This window comes from Poecile atricapillus, chromosome 2, assembly GCF_030490865.1.
Source record: "Poecile atricapillus isolate bPoeAtr1 chromosome 2, bPoeAtr1.hap1, whole genome shotgun sequence".
Taxonomy (NCBI): domain Eukaryota; kingdom Metazoa; phylum Chordata; class Aves; order Passeriformes; family Paridae; genus Poecile; species Poecile atricapillus.
In genome coordinates, this window is record NC_081250.1 from 124,187,653 (window position 1) to 124,196,584 (window position 8,932).

The following is an 8,932-nucleotide window of genomic DNA, read 5'->3' on the forward strand; positions in this document are numbered from 1 at the left end:
GACTTCAACCTACTAGACATCTGCTGGGAACTTAATACAGTAGAAAAGAGGCAGTCCAGGAAGTTCTTAGAGTGTGTGGAGGACAACTTTTTGTCGCAGCAGGTGAGTGAGCCCACCAGGGGAGGGACTATGTTAGACCTGTTTGCAAATAGAGACGGGCCACTGGGAGATGTGGTGGTTGGAGGCTGCTTGGGGCACAGTGATCATGAAATTACAGAGTGATGAAGTTTTGAGGAAGTCAGGAGGAACATCAATAAGACTTTTACATTGGACTTCCAGAGGGCAGACTATAGTCTATTTAGGAGATTTATTCAGAGAGTTCTTTAAGAAACAGCCCTTAAAAACAAAGGAGTCTGGGAAATGTGGGTGTGCTTCAAAACAGAGATCTTGAGGACACCAGAACATACTGTCCCTGTGTGCCAAAAGATGAGTCAATGAGGCAGATGTCCAGCCTAGATGGGCAATGAGGTTTTAAAGGAACTTAGAAATAAAAAGATGTATTGTCTTTGGAAGAAGGTCTCTCAAGAAGTACTTAAGGGAGCTGCTAGGCATGTAGAAAAAAAATTAGGCAGGCCAAAGCTCATTTCGAACTTAATTTGACAACTTTTGTAAAGGATAATAAAAAATGTTTTTACAAATATAGTAACGGCAAAAGGAAGGGTAAGACCAACCTTTATTCTCTACTGGATGAGGGAGGGAACTTAGTAACTGCAGATGAGGAAAAGAGGCAAATGCTTAACACCTTCTTTGCCTCAGTCTTTAGTGGGAAGATGGCTTGTCCTCCTGGGCTGGCAGATGGTGTCAGGGAGCAGAATAGCTACCCTGTTATCCAGGAGGAGGCAGTCAGAGAACTGCTGAGACACTTGGGTGTTCATAAATCTGTGGGCCCAGATGGGATCCATCCCAGGGTGATGAGGGAGCTGCCAGATGAGCTTGCAAAGGTTCCAGATGACTGGAAGCTGGCCAATGTGACACCCATTCACAAAAAGGGTAGGAAGGAGGATCCTGGTAACTATAGTTAGACCTCAGTACCCAGTACGGTAATGGAGCAGCTTATACTGAGTGCCATCATGCAGCACATACAGGATGGCCAGGGTGTCAGACCCAGCCAGTATGGGTTTAGGAGGGGTATGTATGTTTGACCAACCTGATCTCCCTTTATGACCAGGTGACCCACCTGGTGGACATGGGAAAGACTGTGGATGTTGTCTATTTGGACTTCAGTAAGGCCTTTGACACTGTCTCCCACAGAACACTCCTGGAAATCCTGGCTGCCCACGGCTTGGACAGGAGCACTCTGTGCTGGGTTAGGAACTGGCTGGATGGCCGGGCACAGAGAGTGGTGGAGAGTGGGGCTGCATCCAGCTGGGGGCAGTCACCAGTGGTGTCCCTCAGGGGTCTGTTCTGGGGTCAGCTCTGTCCAATATTTTTATTGATCACATGGATGAGGGTATCGAGTCTTTCATTAGTAAATTTGCAGACAACACTAAGCTGGGAGAGTGTGTTGATCTGTTGGAAGGGAGGAGGGCTCTGCAGAGAGATCTGAAATGGCTGGATGGATGGGCAGAGTCCAATAGGATGAAGTTTACTAAGTCCAAGTTCCGAGTCCTGCACTTTGGCCACAAAAACCCCCTGCAACATTATAGGCTGGGGATGGTGTGGCTGGACATTGCCCAGGCAGAAAGGGACCTGGGGGTACTGGTGACAGCCTGCTGAACACAAGCCAGAGTGTGCCCTGGTGGCCAAGAAAGCCAACTGCATCCTGGCCTGGATCAGGACTGGTGTGGCCAGCAGGAGCAGGGAGGTCATTCTGCCCCTGCACTGGACACTGGTGAGGCCACACCTGGAGTGCTGTGTCCAGTTCTGGCCCCTCAGTTTGGAAAGGACCTTGAGACCCTGGAGCGCATCCAGAGGAGGCAACAAGGCTGGTGAGGGGCTTGGAACACAAACCCTGTCAGGAACAGCTGAGGGAGCTGGGGTTGTTCAGCCTGGAGAAAAGGAGACTCAGAGGTGACCTTATCACCCTCTACAACTTCCTGAGAGGTCATTGTGGTCAGGTGGGGGTTGGTCTCTTTCTCCAGGCAGCAGCTGACAGAGCAAGAAGACACAGTCTCAAGCTGTGCCAAGGGAAATATAGGTTGGATACTAGGAAAAAGATTCTACAGAAAGAGTGATAAAGTACTGGAATGGTCTGCCCAGGGAGGTGGTGGAGTCACCATCCCTGGATGTGTTTTAGAAAAGACTGGATGTGGCATTTGATGTCATGGTTTAGATGAGGTCTTAGGGCATAGGTTGGACTTGAAGGTCTCTCCCAGCCTAATCATTCTGTGACTCTATAAGCAAATAAGACAATGTCTTATGCAACTTTTATCCTGACATGCAGCAATTTTCAAAGAAAATAGGTAAGTCATTAAATTTTTACAACTTTTTTGAAACTTTTTTTTTTTCTTTACTTGATAACCCCCATGATATAGCTTCATAACCGCTCTCATTTTTGCCATGAGAAAAAATGTTTGGAGATGTAACATTTCATGAGGGGTGGGTTTTATATGATAATTCAGGTAGCAGAATAACACAGTTGACATAAAATGGAAAATCTACCTGCCTGCTGGTAGTTGAAGGACAAGCATGCTTATTTTAATTGCACTTAAGCATATGTGTGTGTGTAGCATGTACAGTGTATATAACTACCCATCCTGTTTTATAGTGTCTGCTCTCTTCTGCAGTTCTTTTATTCCTGTTCCAGGAAGGACTAAAATGATATCTATCTACACATGTAGGTCTGTGTATTGAGATCAGAATATGAGAAGCTATCCATTTCAGATCTCAAAGCTATCAATTTTCTCACCTATCACTGCTCAGATAACCACTTACTGTTCTGTTGTCAAAATTACTCTGGTTTCCTGAAAAAAAAAAAAAAAAAAGAGAGAGAGAGAGACTTACCTTCGCAAATGACACTTGTGGAAGAATCCATTTTTCTGATGGATTATATTAAGATGAAAGCACTAACTGAATGTACTCTGACATTTAAAATTTTAGCCATAATTGGGTCACAGAATCAACAAGAACATAGTGTATAGAAAGAAAACATGTTGCAAACCTCACATAAGACAAATGAACATAAAAGTATCATTCTCTAAGGGATCCTTTTAATTGAATACATTTAAAATTTTCAGAGGCAGTTAAAGCTGACACCTGCTGTTATATAGACTGACATGGTTAGAAGCTATCTAGCTCTTTCCAGTAAGCTGAAGAAGCAAAACATCTAATTAAAACCAAAGCTGTAAAGGTGTTTAGTCAAATTGTTTAAATTGTTTTTTTTTAAGATATAAAATTGGCTAGGGTTTATTGGCAAAGAGAGTTTATCAAAGCAAATGAGTAAAATTGTAGAAGGCCAAGAAATCTTGAATGTTTGAAGAGACAATGATTCTGTGGAGCTTCACTTTTTGAAAAGCCTAAACATAGATTAATACAGCACTTAGATTAATCTCAAAAGAGAAATAGTTGTACCTTATTCACTAGTACAAGATTGAGATCTAAGATATAGTTATGGCCTAGAGGCTGAAAATATGCCAACTGGTAATAAATCTTATGAATATATTATACCTTTCTGAAAAATATTAATTTATTATATTAATATTTCACATAATATTTGTGGACTTTGTAAAATTAAGAAAGCTACTGCTCACCATATCTGAATCTAACAGCAATGCTGGTATTCTGAAGCTTTCTTTGATCCCTTTGTGTTGAAAAAAGAGTGGCACTTCTTGAGAACTACCATGATTTGCCTGATGTAGTTTCTCAATCTATTATTAGTAGTATTTTCATAGCATCTCCAGTCCAAATTGCATTATACTGTAAGAGAAGTGTGAGAAAAGTGGCAGTTTCGTCCTCTAAGGAGTTATCATTTAAGGGTCCTATTCAGCACTTCTTACTGTAGCATATCACACACTGACTTCAGAGGGGGCTTTGCCAAAGGAGGGAGTGAATAAGGAGTGCTGAATAGGACTCTACAAAGGCACAGCAGGTACAGCTGGTGCAATTCCACACAGACAAAGCATTGTACAATACAATGTGGACAGTTAAAGCAGGACATTATGTATCATTATGACAACCATCCATTTTATATATAATTTATAATATGAAAGTAGTTATCCTCCCTCCAAGTTTTACTCCATTTTTTTGTGAGTTTTATCAAACTATTATTGCATGATAAAGACCACTTACTTTGGAAATACTATGATAAACTTTAAATTCAGTTGAAGAAGCAAACAAGCAACAGATCAACTTTTCCATCTAAAAAAGTAAGAAGTGTCAAATTTGTTGATGTTGATAGAGAATTCTCTTTAGCATGGGATCAAGCGTTCTTAAAGAAATCCTTATTATTTCTCATTAAAGTCCAAATCTTTCCAAATTATTCATTCATTTCAAGGTCCCATATATATGCATTAATGAAGGAAGCCTTACAGCATTACTGCAAAGATGCAGTTGTTCTTTCTGTAAAGCAAGGGAAATAGAGATGGAAAGATAGCACTGCTTAAAGAGCTATGTTTTTACAGATTATGACATTTTAACAGCCCAGATAATTGCTTGGAGAGACTGAACTGTATTATTATCAGGGTTTTCTGAAACATTAGATTTAGGCCTTCAGCTAAATTACAGCGGGCTGAGAAGTTACCGTGTTGGCAGAAGAGTGTGCCCCTACCCATGGCAAACACAAGATAAGGCAGTGTAAGCTGGCTTTGCTTGCAGTCATGTTGGTAGTGGTCCTGTGTTCTCAGTCGCAGCAGTAGCATTAAGTTTGTTATGGCAGTCACAAATAAAAACACTTGGTTTCATGTCCTGGGAGGTATATGGAGAAAGAGTTTTGATTACTTGAATTTACTGGAGAGTACAGACTGGAAGGCCTTGGCAACAATAAACAGCAAGTGTACTGCAAGATATGATAATGGTGTTAACTTTGCAGAAAATGGAGGGATAAGAAGGATCATTTTTCTACACATTTATGGGGGTATTTTTAGCAAGCTCCATGTTCCTCACTTGACTAATACATAAACTATGTGCGAAAATAGTCAGGGTGTTCTGATTTTAAGCATTTCTCCCATAAACCTTATTTGACCCTGTATGTTCATGAGACAAATTCGGTTTAAGAATTAGATATTCTGGGTTGGATAAAACAATGCAGTAACTGCTGAGCATAAATTAAATTAACCTGAACATAACTGCAGAAAATAAATTTATTCTCTATACCTCCTTCAGATTCCTAAAAATCATGTGTCAAATAAAATTATTGCATTAAAAGATGATCTAAGTGTCATGTGAAGAAGCAGATTACAGTATTGACTTGTGTTACCAGGGGTGGACCTTCTGCAGACCAGTGCCAGAGATCAGAAGACCAGAAACAGGGATTACAACTCCTTTGAAATTAGGATGCACCCTGGGTGATTTAGTTGCACTTCTACATAGCGTTTTTAATTTTATTAGTCATTAAGTCTGAATGCAACCCCTTAACTTCAACACTACATTGTTCAAACAAACATATTTTTTTACAAATGTAGCACAGTAAACAGCTCTCACCATATTTGCAGTATAAACAGTATGTGAAACCAAAGAAAATGAGACAAATATGGTTATTTTTTAGTTTTTCTTTTTTGATTACGTGTTTCTCCTTCTACCCATGTATGAGTCATATATTTTGCATAACCACAAAATAATTTTGACTGTTTTCAGTGATGGCTTTTTGTGGAGCTTTGGAATGAAACCTCACTTAAAACATGCATTTATTCCTTGTGGTTTATTTGCTCAACCTATATATAGAAAAAAAAGCTGAAATTCACAGAATAATCTACCTTCTGGTAAAGAGCTCAAAAACCTGCCTTCTCCAGCTTAATAATTTTTTTTTTTTTGGTTGGCTTTCATAGCAAATATTTTAAAAAAACTGTGTAGAAATTTAAAAAAAAAATAATTAAAAAATAAGGAAAAAAACCCAAGAGAATGCTACCCCAGCACTGCATCTTCTTCATTTTGAATGTCCTGGTTTTCTACTGTTTGCGAGGAGTATGACACAGGACACCATAAAGGTGAGCATTAGAGGGTCTTGTGTTAAAGGAGTGTTAGTAGGGAGATAAAGCTGCTTGCTTCTCCCTTTTTGTCACAGTAAGAGCACAAACATAAAGAACCAGACCAGCATGCATCATTGTGCCAGAAGTCCTTCAAATGATACCAGGAAATTGAGGGTTAGTGACAGGGCATGGGTTCCCGTCACCTTGAATTGACACTGAAATTACATACAATGTGTATGATTTATGGCCCAGACCATGTTTGTGGGGCTCAAGAAGTAAAACTCCATTAGCTCACACATGTATGTGTTCATTCTTAGCATCCTGTCAGTTCAACCCCGCTTACTGTTTAGGCTATAGGCTTTAAGTTGAGTTACCTTATCTCACCTGTGTGCCAGGGAGGAGTGTATGGATGAGCAAGCATTGAACTTCAGCTGATATTCAGTGATATGATCAGGTATTTGAGCCAGTAAGTGGGCAGCATGACCTGGATATGAACTAAAATCTCAGCGTGGAAAAACTGCCCAAGTTTCCAAAAGGAATTCCAGCCCCTCCAGATGTAAGTGGTGGGACCAGTTTAAATGACTCTATGCAAAATGCACATAATCCAAGGAAAAAACAAGATGTGCACACATCTGCAGAGCTGTGATGGCATCACAGAGACATGGCAGGATGGCTCCTATGACCCAAGTCTTGTAAGAGAAGGATACAGACTGTTTAGGGAGGAAAGGCAGAGGAGAAAAATAGGTGGTGTTGCCCTCTCTGTCAGTAACCAGCTGGAGCTCATGGAGCTCTGCCTGAAGATGGATGAGCAGCAGAGATTTTATGGGTCAGGATTAAGGGGAGGGCAGGGACAGGAGACATTAAATTGTGGGGTTTGGTGCAGGCCACCCAAGAAAAGACTGAGCTGACAAAGCCCTCTACAGACAGATAGGAGTGCTTTCATATTCCCAAGCTCTAGTCCTCATGGGGACTTGAACCAGCCTGATGGAGGCATGGCACAACAGGGTAATCCAGGAAGTTCCAGGAGTGCGTTGGCAGTAACCTCCTTCTCCAATTTATCACTATCATAGAAAAGCCAACGAGGAGCTGTGCTATGCTGGTCCTTGTTCTTGCCAACAAGGAGGGGCTGGTAGGGAATATGAAGCTCAAGGGAAGCCTTGGCTGCAGTAGCCATGAAGTAGTAGAGCTCAAGATCCTTAAGGCAGTGAGGAAGCTACCCTGAGTAATCTCTTTACTTAGATTAAATTACACAGTAATCTCTTTAACCTGAATTTCAGAAGAGCAGATTTACAGGGTTCTGCTTGGTAGAGTGTGATGGGGTAAAGCTGTGGAGTGAAGAGGGACCCAAGAAACCTGATTAATATTCAGGGCTTTCCTCTTCCAGGCTTAGGAAGCTGAAAAAAAGGCAATGAGGAAGTGAGAGAGATGATTCTGTCCCTTTATTCTGCTGTTGCAAGACCCCACGTGGAGCACTTCATCCAGCTCTGGTGCCTCCAATACAAAAGGGGCATGGACCTGTTGGAGCAATTCCAGAGTGTGTCCATGAAGATGCTCAGAGTGCTTGGAAGTCAGGCTGAGCGTGTTGGCATTGCTCAGCCTGGAGAAGAGAAGGCTCCAGGGACACTTTACAGCAGACTTCCCGTACCTAATGGGAGCATACAATAAAGATAGAGAAGGACTTTAGGCAAGGGCATATAGTATAAGGAAAAAGGGGTCATGGGTTATGATTTTAAACTGAAATGGGGTAGATTTAGATCATATATTAGGAAGATATGTTTCCTGTGATAGTGGTTAAGCACTGGAGCAAGTTTCCCAGAGCAGCTGTGGATGCCCAACCCCTGGGAATATTCAAGGCCAGGATGGGGCTTTGAGCAATCTAATGGAAGTTATCCCTAGCCATGACAAGGGGCTGAAACCCAGTGATCTTTAAGGTCCCTTCCAATTCAAACCATCCTATGATTCTATGACTCCATAGTCAACTAATAAATCATTGAACATGTTTTTTTGTATAAAAAATGTTAAAAATCCAACCTGTCATAATGTCTACAGGGCCTTGATTCAGCTTGGAGAAAAGCAATATCTAATATAAAATTGCTTTCTTGGTTAGAAACTATTTTTCCAATCACTACTTGTCAAACAACAAGTTAAAAATGAAAAACTGTGTTTCAAAGACTATCTTCAATCTAAGGTAGTGATGGTGAACAGAAAGACATTAAAGACATGAAAATTATCAAGCAGGGAACATAAATGATAGAGTAGGTATTTCAGACCACTATGAATACCCCATTATTTAGCAAATTAAAAATTGTAAAAACTTAAGGAAAGATGCATGTAATCTCAAACCTGTGAAGTCTGCATTCAGTTTTTAAAGCTGTTCACCCAGTACTCTAACTTTTATTTCACAAGACAAAAGAAGGGGATACACACACGTGTGTAGCTTTGAAACTGCTACCAAGATAGCTACTTCCAGGAGACACAGGTTCTCTGTGGCACCTTCCTGCAGCAGGGACTTGAACTGGAGCCCTTGCATCTCTTGCTAGATGTGCTCCCCAGAAAGCAGCAAAGTGGCCTCAGCAGGAGGGCACTTTCTGCTTGCATAGCCCAGGGCTTCAGCAAGGGAATGGCAGAGCTGCTCAGAACGTACTGCACACAGGAAAAATACATGCACCTAACGTTTGTCTTGTTTCAAAAATAAATCAGACTTCCTAATTTAATAGCAATATTTGAGTTAGATTAGTGAAGCAATACTTATTTTTTACTTCATTAGTTAAATGCTAACTATAGTTAAGAAGTACTTCTTTCAGGCTAATTCCTAAGAAATTTTAGGAGAAGGGAAGTGTCAAAAGAATGTTTATGGTCTGGGATGAGGC

At 40.9% G+C, this 8,932-nt stretch overlaps 1 pseudogene; it reads left to right on the forward strand.

Annotated features, from left to right (window-relative positions):
* Window positions 1-1,043: 1,043 nt before the first annotated feature.
* On the forward strand, window positions 1,044-2,272 carry LOC131575550 (uncharacterized; annotated as a pseudogene).
* The last annotated feature ends 6,660 nt before the right edge of the window (window positions 2,273-8,932 follow it).